The sequence below is a fragment of the Globicephala melas genome, chromosome 7 (assembly GCF_963455315.2).
Source record: "Globicephala melas chromosome 7, mGloMel1.2, whole genome shotgun sequence".
NCBI classification, from domain to species: Eukaryota; Metazoa; Chordata; class Mammalia; order Artiodactyla; family Delphinidae; genus Globicephala; species Globicephala melas.
In genome coordinates this window covers 45673879-45695200 of record NC_083320.1, presented here as the reverse complement: position 1 = coordinate 45695200, position 21322 = coordinate 45673879, and the positions used below count along the sequence as shown (strand labels likewise).

Below are 21322 nucleotides of genomic sequence, written 5' to 3'. Positions count from 1 at the left end.
TGTAAATGTGACTGTGACTCTGTGAGTTCTATTATACAATTCCTTTTGGCAGCTGTAATTGTGTCCAGCGTCCTAGGGCACAGAATGAGTAAGTACGGAGCCTGGAAAGGAATATGAATAGTCTGATTCTAAGCCCTGGATTCCACCATAACATATTATATTTGTTAGCCTTGCAAAAATGCTTTTTTTCCTTTCTCCATCTATTTTCAGGTTCAAATGAAAAATTTAGTGAACTAAATTCTGAGCAGCATCTCAAAAGATTTGAGTAAATGTCCTCTCATCCTCAAAGAATCGCTTAAACGAGGATATCCCTCCTTCTTGTCCTTCTTCCCACACAGAAGTTTATTGTGTCAGTAAGGATGGTTTGTTATGTTTTCCCTCGAACCCCACGTAGATGTCCTGAATTCTGAGGTTAATATCTGAATGGAGCAAATGAGCATGACCTGGTGGTGGAGGCAGTTTTCTGTTTTCTTTCCTTTCTTTTTTTTTTTTTCTTGTAAGGCATAATAAAGTGCAGAGATTCAGTAAGTTTTAAAAAACTGAGGAAAAATAAATTAAAAAAGTGTAGAGGTGCGGCCAGAGACACAGCAAAAACTGTGTCAGTGCTTTCTTGATAAAGGCTGTAAAGAAGGTATGTGCTACTCGTGTGTGTGCTTCCTTGGACACTTTTTTTTTTTTTTTCTTGTTAAGCAGCAGAAGTGTTCTGAAATTGTGTGCGGAAACACAGAGAGACAAGGGAAGGCGAATAGTCCCGATCCGGTGCTTCAGGGAGGAGGTTCAAAAGGAAACGCAGCGGGGGACGAGGAGTGGGGGTGGGGAGAACTGTGTTTTGGCTCCCGTGCCGGCTGAGAACCGGGTAAGGTAAGGCCTCGTCTTCTCCGGTCGAGTTTCTCTCACATTCCACTCTCCCCCTGGGTCCTGCGTGCCGACGCCATATAGCCCAGAGGGCCCATAGGAGACGAGCATCAGAGACCGAAGAAAGTCAGCGAGCTGGAACCCAGGCGTCCCGTTTGGAAGTGTCCAAGGAGATCGCCCCAAGTGCGCCAGCCGAGTCTGGGAGAGTTTCCTTTTGGCCGAGAGGGGGAGCCCCGCGTTCCCAGCCGGGAGCGACCCGGAGTCCCGAGCCTCGAGCCTCAGCCGCCAGCTAGCGCCAGTTTTGGCTTCAGCCGATTAGGAAGAGGAGGGAGGGGGCCGAGAGCGCGTAGAGGGAGGGGACCGGAGCCGGAGGGTCCCGAGTCCAGCTCGCTGTTGACGTAGAGAAACTTTCCCTCTCGGCCACGGAAACGGCGCCCGGGCTGCGCCGGAGCGGAGTTCGCCAGGCTCCGAGGACGCGGCGGCTCTCCATGTCCCTGCCCGGAGCCTGACCCGACTGCATCAGTCAGTAAGGTACGGAGAGACCGCGGTTTATCTGGGGGCTTCCCTGGCTGCAAGCCCAGCGTCCCGCCAGGTAGCGTGCAGTCTCTTTTAAACTGACATCCTGAGAGGCGGCGGGCGGTGGTCAGCCCCGGCCGGGTGCCGGGGAAGGAGGGCGCGGGGCTGCTCGCCGCCACTACCGCCGCTGGGCAGGTTGCAAAAATTAAGACACTGAAAGGCTCAGGAAGTCGTCCAGCAAGAAAGGAGGCTGAGACCTGTTGACTACTGCCGTGGCAGTGCTGCAGGGATGACGGGGAGCCCCCCGAGGTCGGGGACGCATTGGTCTCCGGACTCCTGGAGCCCTTTGTGGTAACTTTGGTCCGGGGAGCCGGGGCCGGTGGTTAGGAGCTGGAGGGGGCGGTGGGGCGCGGGTGGATCAGGACGGCTGACCAGACGGGGCTGAGCAGGCAAGTCATCTCCGGGTCACAGCGAGGCTACCCAGGAGCAAAACTTCTTCCAGCGTAACCTCCCTTTTGTTGGCTCCGGGAGGGAGTGTGGGCATGGGGGGCGGGGAGGCGCGAAGCTCCGAGGCCGGGCCGTGGATTCTTTAAAACCCAGGGCTGGGAGGGCCCAAACTCAGGGGCGGCGCCCACATGGTTACCCTGTGGCTGGGTGGGTCGAGTAGTTCCTTCTGGCGGGTGCTACCTTAGAGAGGCGCACGGCTCTGCGGGGTGCTTGAGACCCTGGGCTCTCGGTCCCGTTGCCGAGCTCGCTCGCCCGGGTCCACCAGCCCGGGGGGCTGATTCACTGCACGGATCAGAACCCAGCGCGATCGGTTCTTCCCTGTGGCTCCTGGGGCCGCCGCTCAGAGTTCCCTGTGTGCGGGAGGGAACTCGGGGCAGGCTGGTTTTCTTGGAATGTGTTTACGATGTTGAATGGAACTTGAACAGGAAGCTGGGCGCTGCAGCTGGAACTAGCTTGCCAGGGTAGAGTAAGGAAGACGTAGCTGGTGTTGGGCTTGGCGTGCGCACTTAGTACCTTGGGCAAACTCCGAATAAGTGCGGGTGTCGGTCAAGGTATCCCTTCCTGGGTCCTAGCAGTTTTCCCGACTGAGCTCGCCTTATTTCCACTGGCAATCAGACATTTACATGCACTATTTCAGTCTGCAAGTTTAACAAAGTATAATGCAATTAGGAAGAATTTAGTAAGTTTATTTTGGGACCTGCTTTAAAAATATATATATATATATATATATATCTTGCATCAGCACTTGAGAACAAAAGTTTTTGGAGAGTGTTCCAGTCGTGACTCCCCTTGTTAATTTCTAGGACTACAAGGAGACCCGGACACTGATGATTTTGTGTCTTTGATGCCAAGTGGGTGATAAGGTGGTAAAGGAGGGCAGTAATGAGACAGAGTGAATGTGAGGAGGTAGGAAACTCTGAGAGGAGTTGGGCATTTTTCAGATTTGCAAATCGCCCCTTTTTCTGCCAGTCTTTCCCTCCTTCCCCAAATAAACAAGTAACCTTGCTAGAAAACCCACCAATTGGGAGAGTGCAGTCGCTGGCGACTACAAGCCTTGCTGGAAACAGCAGACAGACTAAGGTACTGCCCCACTGCATAATTAAAAGGTCTCCTTGAGCTGTCCAGGACTGTTTTCCAAGTTTTTACCACTGACAAGGAAAGAAGAGAGGAACCTGGCCGGCAGCCAAACTAGACTGAGCTCAGTAGCCAAACATAAAAGGGACTGGGGAAGTTGCTGGGGATAATTGGAAAGGAGCTGTTGGTTGTACTTGGGTTTAAACAAGGGGTTTCTTTTGCAGTGAGAATTTTAAGGTGACTAAGATCAGTATTCTTGGCAAAAAAAATAAGCTAAGCATAGAGTGCAGTGGGATGTGACAGAGGAGAGTGAAAGAAGGAAAGAAGCGGTCTAGGAGGGATGTCTGACCATTCCCTATCAGTGTTGCAGTGGAATAGCTGGGGGCCTGGTGCTTTTTGTGAGATCATACTTTGCAAATACCCACACTTTGTTGTCTCCTCAACTTGGACTAGGCTTGCTGCAACTTCAAGCCCTTGACCTTGACCTTCTTTGTTTTCACAGCCAGTAAGAACTGAAGACTTGGGTTTTGAGCAGGTGATTTTCCACCTAAATCGAATAATTCAATTAGGTATTCTCAAATGGCACAAAAGTGGGTCATGAAATTAAAGTGGAAAATGTGTCCAAATGTCTTCCTTGTGTTTGTCAAAAGTGATCCCGATAATAGAACTTGCTCTTTCACCTGAAGGAGTAGAAGTTGGTGTGATCTCAGTATTTCACACATTGGCCCAATACGTTAAGGCCCTGCTGCTTCCAAGTTCTGGACTAGCCAGGAACTGAGAGTCTTATCTGCAATTAGGACCCTTCTTTTATGTGTTAAAATTGCTCATGTTTCCTCTATTTTTTTTTCAGGAAGGTTGGTCTACTGTTGTGGGTTTGGGGGTTGAATAGTAAAAAACACTAATATGGTATTTCCTCTGGATTGGTGAGTTTGGGATTGTGAATATCAGCCTACTCTCTGAGATTGACTTTATGAATCACCCTTGGCAATGTGTTTTCCCTGTCTATGATTTCAGTTTTTCCACTTGCAAAATAAAGAAATTTCACAGTAAGCTTTAAAGAGATGAAATTATGTTAATACGTTTTTAGATATAAAGGTCATAGGGCTTCAGTCTCGGTTGATTCTATTGAGATTTGTAGGGGTAAATTGGAATATTTATACCTAAAATACAAATGTAATAGTGACATACCTATTTAATTTATAAAAATTACTACTGTGCCTTTTAATCATAGCTTTAGTTTAATCATAAATTTTATGTTTTTGAAAATATTGGGTGAGATTTTATGACTAAAGCTGAGTCATTCTCTCAAACAGCAAAGAACAATCAGCAAATTCATTGACTTTTTTATTTTGGTTTATAATTATACTCAAGGACCAGTTATTTTTTTAAGACCAGCTCAATTTTGCCTTTATGAGAAGTTACCAAATATATTTGCAGAATTTGGCTCCCTTCTCGGAAATAACACTTGAGAGACTGAAATACATTTATGATGTACAAACAAACTTTCTTTTCCCAATGGCCACAACAGTTTCCTTAAAAGTTTAGAGGGTAGATTTAGGAGCCATTCATTAATTGATTCAACCAATATTTGTTGCATACTTTTTATGTCTGAGGAAACATCAAGCTTGGATTTAAATCCCAGCTCTGAACTTTTCAGCACTGTGAGTTGTGTGGGTTATTTTACTTCTTAAATGTTTTACCAACATATAATTTATTATCTATATTGCTATCTGTAGTGTATGAACTTTTAAACTATTGATACATGCATGATAATTGTGAAATATTTAATTTTTAGTTTGACACATCAATTAGTAAAATAAACTACCTATTTTTATAGTTCAATGTACTGTATCATACTCTTGGATGTGTAACTTAACTATTTTTCAGGTGAAGAGGTTAGTGTATTAGAGAAAGAATACAGAATAAATATGGATATATTAAAGGATAAGATCTTTTGGTAAAATACTTAATCATAACTTTTATTTTTAGACTTCACCTTATCATTAATAGTGAATCTATAAAAAGTGGGAGTATAAGGAAGATTGCAGTTGAATTTATGGTCATCTTAACACGACCAGCACTTTTTTTGAATAATCAAAGAACAAGTGAATGTTCAAGGATGTAATAGGGTAATTATACTGTAAAATAACCAGTTTTGCTTTTGATTTTAAACTTAACATTTTTAAAATCTTACTCTCCTTGCTGAATATTAGATAATTTAAATTTAAATTTTACTTAGCAGAGTACTTTGTGGTTCGTTCTGAAAAACTGTGATTTGTTTTGTAAAACCTCTAAAGAACAAGAAAAGTTATTTTATTCGGATATAATAATGGATTCAAAAGTAGTTACAGGACCCAACTGCATGACTGCCATGAGCCCTGGTCCCTAAACATGTTAGAGGCTGGTGGATCTAATAGTGTTTGTCTTAATGCATTTAGAGATCAGGAAAGTTAAACTTGTTCCTATGGGAGTGTAAATATATTCAAATTGAAGAGGAAAAATAGTATAAACTTTGAGCAGAGAAATTGCTTTGCTTCCAGTGAGGATATGAAATTGAAATCAGCCCTTTATTTTTAAAGACAATCGCTAAAAGTCACTGTTGCAGAGTTAGGCTTAGAAAACAGTTCTTATACTCTTTTTAGGCTCTGTTATTTGCTAGTTTTGTATTTGTTTTATGCTAAGAAAATGTTTTCAGCCACTCTAATGATACTTATAGTTCATGATTATTTTTCATCAGAAAACAGGTAATTGACTCAAATACTGAGCAGGAGAATAAGTACAAATTTTCTGTTTACCACTGAAATGGTATAATTATAGTAAATTTGGGATTAGTTTCATCATTCAATATTGTATACTTAATGATAGTTTTGGAAAGACTGCTTTAATTTGCTCACATAATATGAATAAGTGAGTTAATTTATGTAACAATTGTGATTGCAAAGATTAATATGCCTTTTTTATTTTTTTGAACACGTTGGGTCTTCGTTGCTGTGCGCGGGCTTTCTCTAGTTGCAGCAAGAGGGGGCTACTCTTCATTGTGGTGCGCGGGCTTCTCATTGCAGTGGCTTCTCTTGTTGCAGAGCACAGGCTCTAGGCCCGCAGGCTTCAGTAGTTGTGGCACGAGGACTCGGTAGTTGTGGCACGAGGGCTCAGTAGTTGTGGCTCGCGGACTCTAGAGCGCAGGCTGAGTAGTTGTGGCGCACGGGCTTAGTTGCCCCACGGCATGTGGGATCTTCCCGGACCAGGGATCGAACCCATGTCCCCTGCATTGGCAGGCGGATTCTTAACCACTGCGCCACCGGGAAGTCCCAATATGACTTTTTAAAAGAGTTTTAAATAACACTGTATATATTTTTCAGGGTGCACCTACTAGACAATATCTAGATAGTAATAGCCATCTTTATTTCATGTTTGTTTCTTGCTATTAACATTATATAAATATACCTACATATAATCTTCATCACATGCCTTCTGAAGAGGAGATTCAGAATATATCTTAGAAACTTCCAAGCCTTGGATAAATAATCCCTTTCCCATATATATGTTTGTATGTATATATATGTACAGAGAATTATGACATGTATTCTTTGATGTTTCTCTATTTGTGCTAGGTATATTTTTTGTAAGAAAAAGCAACTTCAATTAATTGATATTTCTGAGCTAATTTTAACCATTAGTTTAAAATCTTTTCCAGATAACTCTTGCTAGAGATTCTTGACTTTTTTTTTTCCAAATTTTAAAGGCGTTTCATGCTTTTACTTATACCTGTAAAGGATGAGAAAAATAATGGAAAATATCTAGTATCATCATTCTTGGTTAATGGCTCTGATGGTGACATAATCATGGAAGCCTTTTCTACCTTTCTTAAGTAGAACACAGGCAAATGTGCAGTTAACTACTGTCAGAAGGTAAATTCACTGCTTGGAATGTGGCTACTACTGCTAAGTTTATAAGGTTCTGTGAAGTGAGAATTGTGTGTAAATGTAGTGTTTTCCTGGTATTGTATAGCTTTTTCTTATGATTATCAGATGTTACAGTTGATCTGTTCCCTGATACTTCAACCACAAGTCCTCCAAGAATTTCAGGGAACATAAACTTTGACAGAGCTGTTAACCAAGAGCAGATTGAATGATTTGGGCTCAGTCTTTAATCCACTTTCTTGTAGAAGTGATGATAGCCATTCAAATGACCAAAACACAGCTAGTTGAGAGGTTTGGTAGAAGGAAATACAGAGCACAAGTAACCTACTAAAGGAATCATTAAAGATTGGATATATAATCTTTTAAAACAGTTATGTAATATTTCATCAAATGATAACTAAGCTCTACTTCTCACTTAGATTGTAATAGTGATTTTAGACAGCATTTTGGCTAAAAAGCAAACAGAACCATCTGTGCTGTGGCAGAAATCTCCAGTTTGGGGTAATTAACAGTTGATATAAGAGAATGAACTTGATTTTAGCTTTTTGATTTCTCTTATAGCTGTTTACAACCATCAAGAGTGCCAGTAAAATTTTAACAGCAAATAGGTTAATTTACCCAGATTTCCACTTGGGTGAGTTAAAACATAGCTTGGTAAGTACTGATAGGAGTTTTACTTAAGAAGACAGAGTACTTTGTAAAGTGTTTTTAAAGGTCAATGTGCATGTTATTCTCATAATCTATTTAATTTTTGTCTGCTTTTGAAGAACTCCATAAAAAATATGGAACTTTGGCTGATGGTAAAACTTTCCTACTACCTCCTTGAGGATGTGCACTATTATAATCTTAAAAATGTACTTAAATGTAGATTGTTGCTGGTAGTACACATAAATATAGAGAAATTTGGCTTATTGTAAAGAACAATTGTATAACTGAGTTAATTCCAAAGCAGTTTATCTCTATGCTGCATATAGTAACTGAGTATATAATTAGTTAGAAGCTACTTATGCAGTGTAGTTTAGCAAAATACAGTTTGAGAGAATTGTTAAAGAGAAATATTTGAGTAAATGAATTGTATTGAAATTATCTAAATGCCATCTGAAATGGCAAAAGTCTATTGAAATTTCAGATCTATAAAGTAACAATGCTTTATAATAAGAATAGGTATTGTTTTGAAATTTTGTGAATTTTATTTCTGTTTTATATCATTGTGACTCTGGATGTCTAGGAGAAAAGCCTTTAAAATTCTTTATGGCAAACAAGTAAGATTTATTATATTGCCAACATTGTCTTTAATTCTTTTTAAAGGAAGAACTGCTACTAAATTTATAACATGTGAATTTATCATAGGCTTAATTGCTTAAATTAGGTAGACTAGGAAATTTATGATTAATTTCGAAAAATGAAATTTCCTAGAGGCTTTAAAAAACAATGTTATAATAAATCTTTCTTTGGGACTTTCTTATTCGATGAGATATACAGACTTTCTCTTAAGTCTTCATAAAAATTTGCAATCTTCCCCCACCCCCCTTTTCATTCTGAAAAATGTTACTAGGTTTAAAGTATGAGTTGACAAATAAGGGATTTTTATATTATCCAGTGGAATTTAATAAATATTTATTGAACACTGTTTTGGTTTTTTTTTTTGGCAGTGACAGAGACCTATCTCCAATTAACTTAAATAGACTTAAATAGAACTTATTTCCATATAATTCTGTGCTACAGTGGAGAGAATATTGAAGGAGTAGGGGTAGAGGTTATTCATCAGCACGAGGGGAAGCAGTGTCTGGAAAGAAAGTGTGGAGGTGATTCCTAGGCAAAGGATGAAGATGAGTTAGCAAGCAATGAAGGAGAGCAGTTCAAGACAGTGAGTGGTAAAGGCAAAGAGGCATGGAACCCTGTGAATGGTTTAACAGAGCAAACTGAATTTCGGAACTTTGGAGATGTTTCTCCTTTCTATCTTCATGTTGATGACCATAATCATTAGTAATTGCATATGGGAGTTTAAGAACTTTAACTGGATTAATTATTTTAAAAAACTGCTATCTTCTTTTTATTTCTTTTTAAATTTCTCCAGGTCTAACTAACATGTAATTGGAGTCACAAGGAGTTGAGTGTGCGCTCCATTTCACCCTCGTGGTGGTGGTGGTGGGGGTGTCCATGAACTTGGATATAAAACAATAACATTATTACTCTTGAACACCTCACTTAAATTTAGTATGTTTTTCAGTTTTGAAGGCGGGGAGACACACACACACAAGCAGTCTTAAGTACCTATAACTTGCTAGAAGTTGCCCATATTTATTGTCATGTCTCATGACTCTGCACGTATTTTGAAATATTTTTAGGTTTACCACCAGTTTAAAATTACAATAATAATTACACTTGCTTCTAGGTATTATTTTTTATATGTGGATATATCTATAGACATGTAGCTATATCTCAAATTGTTTTTTTTTTTTGTGGTACATGGGCCTCTCACTGTTGTGGCCTCTCCCGTTGAGGAGCGCTCAGGCTCAGTGGCCATGGCTCACGGGCCCAGCCGCTCCGTGGCATGTGGGATCTTCCCGGACCAGGGCACGAACCTGTGTCCCCTGCATCGGCAGGCGGACTCTCAACCACTGCGCCACCGGGGAAGCCCTGGCCAGTCATTTTGATTTGCCTGGTTCTGAGTCCGTGTTTGGTACATCTCAGGATCCTCCCATGTGTGCACGCAAGATGGATTCCAGCAAAGAGGCCTGTGGGTAGCTTTACATCACTCCTCTTTTGACCTCCAAGGAGCTTTTTAATTGGGAAGGTCTCCTTGACTTAGAGAATGAGGAATATGTGGTCTCTTATCTTTTATCTGGGCAGGGCTCAGCCTCTCCTATCTTCATCTTCGAGTATCTGTCTATAGGGGACTAACTCCAGCTGCTTGGCCTGGGGCCCATCTATCTCCTGCCTCAAGGGGAAGGCAGTTCATTTCTAATAAGAAATTTGGATTAGGCTGAGCTAGTAGTCACAGTGTTTCTGTTCCCCTTGTCAGTGATTGTTTATGGAGGGGGCACTTGTTCCTTGTCCCAGTCAGAGTCAATTATATGAAATGACAGAACTGGAGGGAGGTGGGGTAGAAAAACTTCCTTTACACTTGGGAAGGGGACATTGGTGAGAAGGCATACATATGTCAGCTCTTGATATTTGTCCTGTCTGGAATAGATGCTTGAAATTGCAGTAGGGGGTCATCTTTTGTCCATGAGGATATCGAGCTCGAGGGCAAAACAAATGCATCAATGAAGAAAGAAAAAAATGTAAAGAACCTGAATGCTTGATGGCATTGTTGGGTCCCTGAATCAACCTACCATATTTCTGGATTTACTGTTGTGTAAGAGAATGAATTTATTTATTTTTCAAACCAGTTTGAACTAGACCTTTCAGTTACTTAAATGAGAAAGTATCTCAATTAGAACAGTTATTAAGTGGTATCTTAATTTGAAATAAATATTTTAGAAATAACAATTTAGATAAATAAAGAAAATTTATAGACCACTTGGGTTTTGTAAACTTTGGATATGATTAGTGCTATTACTCTATATAAATATATTATTACTCAATGCACCAAATTTTATTATGTTTTTAATACAGTGATTGTATTAATCATCTTAGCTAAAGTTATTTGGGGATGAATATATTCTACATATATCTCAGAATACATTATTCAATAAAAATAAAATAACTTGAAATACAAATTCAAAATCTAATCCATAAAATCACATCACTGTTTATTTGGTTATTTGGTGTCTTTATTGTACTGTGAACATTAAATGTACCTTAGGAAACACTGAAGTACTCTCATTGCCTTGTCTGAGTAGTTTCAAGCTTGGAGTCATGATAAAACTAACGTAATTATTTAAATGTAAAAGATAAAGATGATGGGAGTAAAATTAAGAAAATTGTGTAGTGCAGATCCATTCACAGAAGTAAAAAACAGTGCAGACGTATAATAATCTTTTAAGTCAGAACTAGTGTTATAAAGCTCTAGTTCACTGGAACCATAGCAGTTTATTTTCTGCCACCATGTTCATGGTGGTTCTTGCCACCATGTTGAGTTCTAGCTTTTTTTGCTGATTTACCATTATGCACATTGTTTTTTGCTGTATCAAAGTAAGGAGGTATATCTGAGTCTTTGTCCTCTTGCTCTAAAGGTTGTAGGAATTACCCAAAGCTGAGAATTGCCAAAAGCAGGAGTAAAATGTTGAGCTGGCCAAAAAGTTCGACCGAACGAACTTTTTGGCCAGTCTAATATATTTTAGAGTATTAATGCTGAAATGGTTTAACTGGTGGTTTAAGCAGGAGGTGGAGGCAAGCAAAACCAGGAATAATCTAACAGGCTCAGAATAGGCAAGTGTCACAGTGGGCAGGTTTGTTGGCAATGAGGGGGTGTGAAAAACAGAAAGCTAAAGATTGTGTAGACAGTGGAGGTGAAGAAGAGCATTGGTGAAACTGGAGGGAGAAACATTACAGATGGTGAAAAGCTGCAGTGACAAATGGTTCATTCGCCAAGAAAGAACAAGACTGTTGTATTAGAGCTGTATCAGTGTGGATGTTGAAAGTATGGAGATTGGGTTGGAGAGGGAAATGGACAGCCAGTAATTTGAATACCTTAGGAAAGTGAGAGACCTTAGAAGAAGTTACTGATGGAGAGATCCATAGTTAACAAGACCTCCTACATTACCGTGATTGAGATGTGCATATTTTCTTTTTGCATAAAAATGCTGTAAACATACTTGAGATGCTTCCTCTATGAGATCATGACCTTCTTTCAAAGTTAGGCAAGGGAACTAGAGAATACAAAGTGCTGGAATTCTCAGAGGATTATTGTTCTTTTAGAAGCTGTTGTTCAGGGATTGTTCTGGGGTATCCCTTTGCCCAGAATCAAAGTGCCCTCTGGTGACCTTTTCCTCTTTAAAAGGGAGCCACATTCTTGTGGGTTTTTGAATGTGAATAAATGCCTCTTAGTGTGGAAAATATTATAAAGGGACTCTGCTTCTCCACTTCGGAAATTTTAATAGAAAATATAAATTGGCTCACAGCAGATATGAAACAAGGAAGAGGATAAATATCCAGATAATTCAAATTCCAACTCTCACTAGTGCTAAAATAATCAAATAAAGTGAAAATAGTCGTGCCCTTCCCCCACCCCAATCATTGTCTCTCTTTATTAGGATCTTCATGGCATATGAGCTCTTTTCTTAACCTGTTGTCTTCTACCTGTGGTCCAAACCAAAAATGATTTTTTGAAAGAGAAATAACAAGAATATGACAGGGTTTAGGACACACTACGTCAAAATATGGTACCTTGACATATTGAATACTTCAACCTGAGGGAATTTGAGAAACAGCATGTGAAGGAAGGACTTTCTGACCTTCTCCTGAAGCAGGTCACAAAATCCTCATGTGAGAGGTGCCCTCTCTGTCCTAGAAGGAAAAGAACATCCTTAGCTCTGAAAACAAAGGGACACAGAGGAACCTGAATGATCTTGCTAAGTTTCCCCTAGTTTACTATACTTAGCTCATACGCTTGGTCCTGTCAGACCTTTCCAAGACTTGTAACTCTTCTTCAAACCTAGCGTAAAAAAACATTCAGGTTTAATCATTTCTTTAGGTGTCTTCATTTCTTTATGAAGGCTGCTGTGTCACGCAAAACTTATATTAAATACATTTGTATTCCATTCTCTTGTTAATCTGTCTTTTGTTACAGGAAGTCTTAGCGAGAGCCTGGCAGGGTAGAGGAAAGTCTACCCTTTTCCTCCTCTACAAATAGCATTTACACAGTGCTCACAATGTCCTGAACATTGTGCTAAATGTTTTTTTTATGATTTGTAAATGATTAAGAAACTTGTTTAAGGTTCCAGGGCTGGCAAACAGTAGACTAGGGCAGATAGTAGGGTGGGAAGTAGTGCATCTTAACCACCATCCTAGTTGAGGAAGTGTGCAGTAGAGTGGCGAGAGTCCCCCTGAAGGATTAGGGCAGCTTCGGTAGTTCTCTTTACTGGTGAGAGTGCGATACCTTTGAATAACCTGATCGCCTAGACTCCTGGCTGGTGCTTAACTCCCTCTTTTTTTGCAGCACCATGAGCTGCTCATCTCCCACTCTTAGAAGTGACAACTTGGCACTCCCATATGACAAGATATTTGTTCATTTTACCCTAGTTAGTTAGATAAAGTATAAAAATTAACTCATTGCCTAAATTGTGTCTGTATGTTGCTTTGGCTCATGCTTGATTTGATTTGTCAAGAAGGTTAAAATGCTTGAGTGAGAAAATCTGACCTTCTTAATCCCATTTTTTCCCTGGTTTTGTCAAAGTGATAAGGTTTGTATAAATAAAGCCTAAGATGTAAAATAACTAATATTAATGTTTTTAAAAGCAAGTCATGTACTTTTCATTGATATTTCCTGCATTGAGAAGATGGACTAGATAACCTCAAAAAACATTTCAGCCCTTAGAGCAGTCTAAGTTTTAGTTTTAAATAATTGTTTTTAAACTAAAACAAGTATCTTAATCAAAATATTGTATTCAGGGTTGTCTGATTTTAATATTTGATTTCATCATTTTGTCTTTTTTTGGTAAGTTAAACTGTTAGACATTTGATCTCTTGAGGTATTTATAGTTTGGGTATTATAAGAAAGTTCTCTTGAACCCTTTGAGCCATAGACAGGGGATATGACATAGTCTACAAGTTAGGGAAGACTCAGCAGTAGAAAGAAATGAGAGTGGAGAGTGTTTCAAGCAGGTAGGAAATCTTAGAGGAGTTGGTATACGGCTCAACCACAGAATTACAAAATTGAAAATAGAGGTAGAGAATAGGGTGGAAGAGAAAGAAGAACTAGAATCGCTGGAGGTAAAGCCCATGAGGCAAAGACCAGATCTTACAGGACGTTCAAATTCAGAGTTTGCTCTCTATTCTAATAGCAGTCGGAAACCTTTGAAGGATTAAAATAGGATTGGTGACAAGATGTCACCTGCATTTTAGAAAGATTTGACTAGTTGCTCAGCCAGTAAATCGAGGCAAGAGAAGGTGGTAGTCTAGTTTAGCATGACGGCAATGAAAAATGAGTTTGCTCCAGAGATATTTAGGAGGAAAAACATCTGTACAGTTTTATGATTTGTTAGTGATTGTGGGAGATGGGCAGGAGGATGGTGTAAATGTTGATTCTAAGATTCCTAGTTTTGGCAACCTGGGTGTTGGTATTCATCAGCAAAGTCAATATAGTAGAACTATTGGAGGAAACTAATGATTTCTATTTTGGACACATTTTGATGTGTCTCTGAATCATTCTGTTGTAGATGTCCAGTAGTAGTTATTTGATGTACATACATATACATGTTTGGAGCTAAGAAGTTTGGTGTGGACTGGTGATATATATGTATATGTGGTGTGTTTGTGTGTGTGTGTGTGTACATATATACAAGTTTTCAGATTTCAGACTACAAATATGAGATTTTAGTCTAGCAAGGGCTATCATATAACAAGGCTTGAGGGCAGAAAAAGCAAAGCCTTAAGCACCACTAAGAAGGAACTACCTATGATGTTGTAAAAGCTAAGATAAAAAAAAAAATAATTTGAGAAGGAGACAATGATCAGCAATGTTAAATAGTATAGAAAGGTAAACAAACAGATTAAAGTATCTATTATGTGTCTGTTGTACTTAACATGAAGGTCATTGGTGACTGTGGTGAGAACAATTTTGGTGGAATTATGTGTGTGGTAAGTTATGGAGTAGAGTACATGAAGACAAATCTTTCATGGTATAAATCTGTAGGTGGTACTGGAGAAAGCCTGAGCTTTGGCTTCTCTGGTGATAGGATTGGCTATTTACAACCTGAGTACTCTTCAACAGGCAAATTAATCTCATACTGTTTTCCTTTCTTAATCTGTAAGATGGCATAGACAATAATGCAGGGTTTCTGAGAGGATTAAAACCATGTTGCATGTAGCATAGTGGCTGGAGTTTGTAAGTGTTAGTAAATGGTAGCTAGCATTATTGTGTAAAGTGTCAATATAATTTTTGTACTGTTATGTTCAACCTCACAGTAAAATTATGTTCTGCTTTCATTCTGGTTAGAAAATATGCTGTTTTATATAAATGAATTTATCCTAAACTATAAATACAAATGGAACACCTTCAATGCAATATGTCATTTGCAACTTATAAAAGATAATAAATTAGAGGGGTACAGAATGAGTATCTGTTTTTGACTATATCTCTATGAAAAAGTTATATATCTTCAGCAAAAAACCCCAGTAGGGATTGGATGGGGAGGCAAGATGGCAGAGTAGAAGGACCTTGACCTCACCTCCTCTCATGAGCACACCAAAATCACAACTAACTGCTGAACAACCATTGATAAAAAAGATGAGAACCTACCAAAAGAAGATATTTTACATCCAAAGACATAAAGAAGAAACCACAATGAGACAGTAGGATGGGTGCAATCACAATATAATCAAATTCCATACCACCTGGATGGGCAACCCACAAACTGGAGAATAATTATATCGCAGAAGTTCTCCCACAGGAGTGAGAGCTCTGAGCCCCACACCAGGCAACCCAGCCTAGGGGTCCAACATTGGGAGGAGGAGCCCCCAGAGCATTTGTTTTGAAGGCCAGAGGGGCTTGATTGCAGGAGCTCCACAGGACTTGGGGAAACAGAGACTCCACTCTTGGAGGGTGCACACAAGGTCTTGCATGTGCCAGGACCCAGGGCAAAAGCAGTGACTTCGTACGAACCGGGGCCAGACCTATCTGCTGGTCTTGGAGGGTCTCCTGGGGAGGCAGGGGGCGGAGGGGCTGTGGCTCTCTCTGGGGTCATAAAAGCTGGTGGTGGACATATTGGGGAGTGTTCATCTACATAAACTCTGGCTGAAGGCAGATATCTTGTGTCCTTGGCACTGAGACCTGCCCCACCCAACAGCCTGCAGACTCTAATGCTGGGATGCCTCAGGCCAAACAACCAACAGGGTGGGAACGCAGCCCCACCCATTGGCAGACAGGCTGCCTAAAGACTTCCTGAGCCCACAGACACTTCTAGACATGCCCCTTTACACAGCCCTGCCCACAAGAGGGCCAAGACACAGCTCTACCCACCAGTGGGCAGGCACCAGAAGCAAGAAAACTATAGTCCCACAGCCTGTGGAACTGAGTCCACAAACACAGGTCAGAACCTACCCTGGGACCAAGTGGTCCCTGGCCCTTGGGTGACTAGAAGGGAGTGTACTGCTGGGACACATAGGACATCCCCTCCAGAGGGCCACTTCTCCAAGGTCGAGAAACGTAACTAACCTACTACATACATAAAAATTACAAATAGAAATTTAAACAGAATGAGATGGCAAAGGAATATGTTCCGATGAAGGAACAACATAAAAAACTAAGTGAAGTGGAGATAGGCAATCTACCCAAGAAAGAGTTCAGAGTAATGATTGTAAAGATCATCCAAGAACTTGAGAAGGGAATGGATGCACAGAGCGAAAAGTTACAAGAGGTTTTTAGCAAAGAGTTAGAAAATATAAAGAACAATCAAACAGAATTGAAGAATACAGGAACTGAAATGAAAAAGACACTAGAAGGAATCAATAGCAGAATTAATGAGTCAGAAGAATGGATAAGTGTGCTGGAAGACAGAGTGCTGGAAATCACTGCCACAGAACAGAATAAAGAAAAGAAAAGAAATGAGGACACTTTACGAGACCTCTGAGACAATATCAAACACACCGACATTTGCATTATAGGGGTCCCAGAAGGAGAGAGAAAGAGAAAGGACCTGAGAAAATATTTGAAGAGATAATAGCTGAAAACTTCCTTAACATGGGAAAGGAAGCAGTCCCCCAAATGCAGGAAGTGCAGAGAGTCCCAGGCAGAATAAACCCAAGGAGGAACACACCAAGACACATATTAATCAAATTGACAAAAATTAAAGAGAAAATATTAAAAGCAACAAGGGAAAAGCAACAAATAACATACAAGGGAATCCCCATAAGACTATCAGCTGATTGTTCAGCAGACATCCTGTAGGTCAGAAGGAAGTGGCATGAGGTGTTTAAAGTGATGAAAGAGAAAAATCTACAATCAACAATACTCTACCCAGAGAGGCTCTTGTTCAGATTTGATGGAGAAATCAAAAGCTTTCCAGACAAGCAAAAGCTAAAAGGATTCAACACCACCAAATCAGCTTTACAACAAGTGTTAAGGAACTTCTCTAAGCAGCAAAGAAAAGGCTACAACTAGAAACACGAAAATTATGAAATGGGAAAGCTCACCAGTAAAGACAAACATTCAGTAAAGGTAGGAAATCATCAACACAGAAATGCAGGATATTTTAAATGCATTTGAAATTAAGAGATCAGCAACTATGTATATATACATATACAGCAACTATGTATATATACATAAACTACTATATGTATATATACATAAACTACTATACCAAAACCTCGTAGTAACTGCAAACCAAAAATCTATAATAGATACACACACAGAATAGAAAGAGGAATCCAAACACAACACTAAAGATAGTCAGCAAACCCCACTAGCTTAAAACATTGTGTAATTTGAACTGGAATATATCTTCTCCTTCTAGAATTTTTTTGTTTTTTTAAATATATACAAATGAAATATGGTGGAAGAAAATTTGTAATATAAAATGTTAACATGAAACAAATAAGAAACCCTTAATCCTAAAATTATGTAGGAGAAAACTATTTTTAACTTTTTTTTTTTTTTTTTTTGGTGGTATGTGGGCCTCTCACTGTTGTGGCCTCTCCCGCTACTGGACGCGCAGGCCCAGTGGCCATGGCTCACAGGCCCAGCCGCTCCGCAGCATGTGGGATCTTCCTGGACCAGGGCATGAACCCATGTCCCCTGCATCGGCAGGCAGACTCTCAACCACTGCACCACCAGGGAAGCCCATATTTTTAACTTTTTAGTGTATATACATCAACACTCTTTTTCTTAATTTTACAATTGATACATGCTCTTGAAACAAGTTTAAGAATACTGAAGAGTATAAAGAAAAAAAATGAGTCTCATTGACTGATTTGATGACATTTCCTTAATTTTAAAAATAGACTTGGTTAGGAGTTTGGGATTCAAATATACACACTACTTATGTATAAAGTAGATAACCAACAGAACCTACTGTGTAGCACAGGGAACTACACTTAATATCGTGTAATAACTTATAATGTAAAAGAATCTAAAAAAGATTACTCCATGAAATCTTGAATCACTTTGCTGTACATCTGAAACTAATACAACATTGTAAATCAACTATATTTCAATAAAAATTAAAAAAGAATTGGGATCATGGGCTACATATTGGTTTGTAATTTGACTTTTTTCTAGTGATGTGATGGACCTCAGCAGCTGGCTTAGGTGTGTACTGGTATCGGGGTAGGAAGAAATTGAGAAGAATCCTGTCAATATCATTTTATGATTTCAAATTCATGTTACTTTTAAGGATAAATGTAGCATGCTGTGGATTGATAACATTTAAACAGATAGTAAGTAATCAAAGATAAATCATCTGGCAGTGGTTTCTGTCAGAATCATGATTTATTTTTCTCGAGTAGACAGATGACTGAGGAAGAACCAGTAAATTACAAACTGCTCAGCACAAGTGTCAGTCTTTGCCCCTTTGCTTTATCTTACACTCTCAAGTCTTGGTTCATTTTTCAACTCAATAGCTGTGTCTGTGATTACTGGAGGCCTGAAATTGGATCATTTAGGTCATTATTTTTGGATGCACACATTAGCACCCACATTTGCCTGAACTCAACTTATTTTGGTTACAAGAGGAGGCTGCATCTGTGAGTCTCTTCTTGTCTAACAGGCATTAAAGTAACTTAGGCCTCAAGGATGGGATCTATTTTTCAGGTCTGGTGTTTAAAATACATCATTTCTATGAGGGGCTAAGAGCAAGCTGCACTGTGTTTTGTAAATTTGCATGTGAAAATGGTTATTACAAAAAAGTGTTTTAGAAATGAATTCTCCTCAGTATTAAAATTAAAACCTCACAAAAATCAGTTTTTGATAATTTTTTTCGCCCTAACACTTGTAAAAGAAATCTCCTCTGGTTAAAATTTGGAAAACAAAGAGATGTACAAAGAAAAAAAAGGAAACAAAGAGAGCGAGAACAAACCCACAAAGCAGAAATACACTGGGGCTTGGTTTTGCTTTTATTGATGTACCCCCTCTGCATCTTATATACTGAACCTTTGCAAAAAAAGGGAAAGTGAGATGTGTAGTCTGTGGGATGTTATGGAAGATTCCAGATAAGTTATTGAAGACTTAACTGAGTTACAGATAAACTTGACCTCTTACCAGATATTTCCATGCTGTGTAGTCTTGCTTCTGGCTCCATCATTTACTAGCTTAGGGCTCTTGGGGAGATAATTTAGCATCTCTGGAACTTTTTTCTTGAATGTAAAATGAAGATAATGACACGAACCTTGTATGTATCACTGAGCGGTATAAAACAAGAATCTTCAGTAGCACCAGTAAGTTTTCACGTAGCTTTCTCCTGTGTGTGACTTAAAGAAAAACACACAACCTAAGAGTTGTGAGTTTAAGTTTTATTCAGGGATCTTAAAAAGGACGATAGCCTGGGAGATAGCCTCTAAACAGCTCTGAGAAAACTGCTCCAAAGTGTAGGGAAGAAGCCAGTGTATATATGATTTTTGACTAGGCAGTATATGCAGTCGGGCGTACATCGTGGTAAAAGATTATTGCTAGTCATGAAAAACAGATAACTCCAGTTAATGATTTTAGTGCTTTTCTATGTATGGGAAGATGCAAGAATCTGGATTTATTAAAATTCTTCCTGAGATATACATCTATCGAAGGAGGCTGTTTTTCCAAAGCACAAAGTGCATCACCCTGTTTTTCATTTTGAATTCCTCTCCAGGTGCACAGTTATTCAGTGACTGCAGTGGCGAATGTCTTAATCCTTGTAGAACCGGATGGTTAGCAACATTCTACATGTCTCCTCTCCCTTGGCACAAAGATTTTTAGAGTTTGCACTGTCTCTTTTGGGCTTGGAGAGCAGACAGCAACAGATTTCCTTGTTCTCCTTTTATCAGATCACCAGCAGGCTTCTGAGGATCAATTAATGGTTAAAGTTCCTATTGTTATTTTTGAAATTGTACCTCTTCACAGTTTGAGTCCAAGGGCATTTTTCTTTATCAGTCTGTATTTTGGGACATGTGACATCATGAATGATCTCTGTGTTAGGAAGAAATTAAGTTGTGTTATCTTCAGCTTCCAACCCTGTATAAGAAAGCAGCTTCTGACAATGAATCAAGATTGATTATTCGATAGTGACGTTCTCTATTACTGAACCTATTTGGAGAAAGAACAAATAGCTATGGGTCAGGGCTGCTATAGAAAAGTATCCTGCAGCTTGTCTGTAGCTTGAGACATTAGGTGAGAAGATTTCTAAGATCCTACTGTGATAATAGTTGAAATTTAATTGGAGTCATCATCTCCTGGAAAATAAGGGAGAGCCAATAATTGTGTGCTAAATGAATTAAAACTACTGGGATTCCTACATTTAATCATGTAGACCTTCATTCATTCAAAACACTTTTCAAGCTTCATGCTTATATAGCAGCTACAGTGCTAGATACCTCCAAAGTATCCTAGTGTCAGAGAAGTGTGGACTCACAGGTTTAATCTGCCTGCTGCAAGTGCAATTTCTTTGAAGTCTGAAATTCATTTGAATCTGAACTTCTACCTACAAACTTGGTTTTAAAGTAAAACTAATGTATTTTAATTACAATGAGGCAATACCAGTCCTTCAGGATTATGGACTATTAATCCTGTGTCTTCATTTACCCCTTGGCTTGATGTTACATTTCCCTAATAGTATATGTGTCTCTGTTAGAGTTCTATGGCTGTGAGCTGTGGTGAGTCCTTCAAGGTTTTCAGACAGAATAAGAGCAAGGGAAAAGGAGGGAAGGAACTTGATAAACTTTGTATGTATGAAACCTTATGGCTTTGGGCAGGATGGAATGAAGAGATAACGAGAATAGAAGTATGGAACTAAGGTAGGAAATGTTAAAATAGTCCAGGTGAGAGATGATAAGGCCTTGAATGTAGGAGCTATCATAATATTGGAAGAGAATGAATTGTAGTGATGTTTAATTTATAGAATTGTTGGCTGATTGAATGTGAGCATTTTAGGAAGAAGGAATAAAGAGGCTCAGTGCAGACTTGGATTGTTTGAATAGACTGTGGTAGTACTATTCATCAAGACAAAGGAATACAGGATGAAGGACGTGATTGGAGGGAAAGACTAAAAATTCCACTTTGGATTTTTGAATTTGAGGTGTTTAGGAACCGTTACAGAGAGATGATGCCCTATAGCAAGCTGGATGTGCCATTTGGAAATAAGGAGAAATCCTGGGATGGA

At 39.3% G+C, this 21322-nt stretch overlaps 1 protein-coding gene across 5 annotated transcripts in view; it reads left to right on the top strand.

The window, feature by feature from the left end:
• Window positions 1–822: 822 nt before the first annotated feature.
• The window catches only part of GULP1 (GULP PTB domain containing engulfment adaptor 1), a 260971-nt gene continuing 240471 nt past the window's right edge, over window positions 823–21322 (top strand). Inside the window, exon 1 of one of the 5 annotated variants that reach the window (XM_070045848.1) lies at window positions 823–861. The gene's annotated coding sequence lies outside the window, so the exon portion shown is untranslated. Of the gene's footprint in view, window positions 862–883; window positions 1387–21322 lie in introns of those variants that run through there. The other 4 variants (XM_060301474.2, XM_060301475.2, XM_070045849.1 and 1 more) reach the window with 4 other exon arrangements.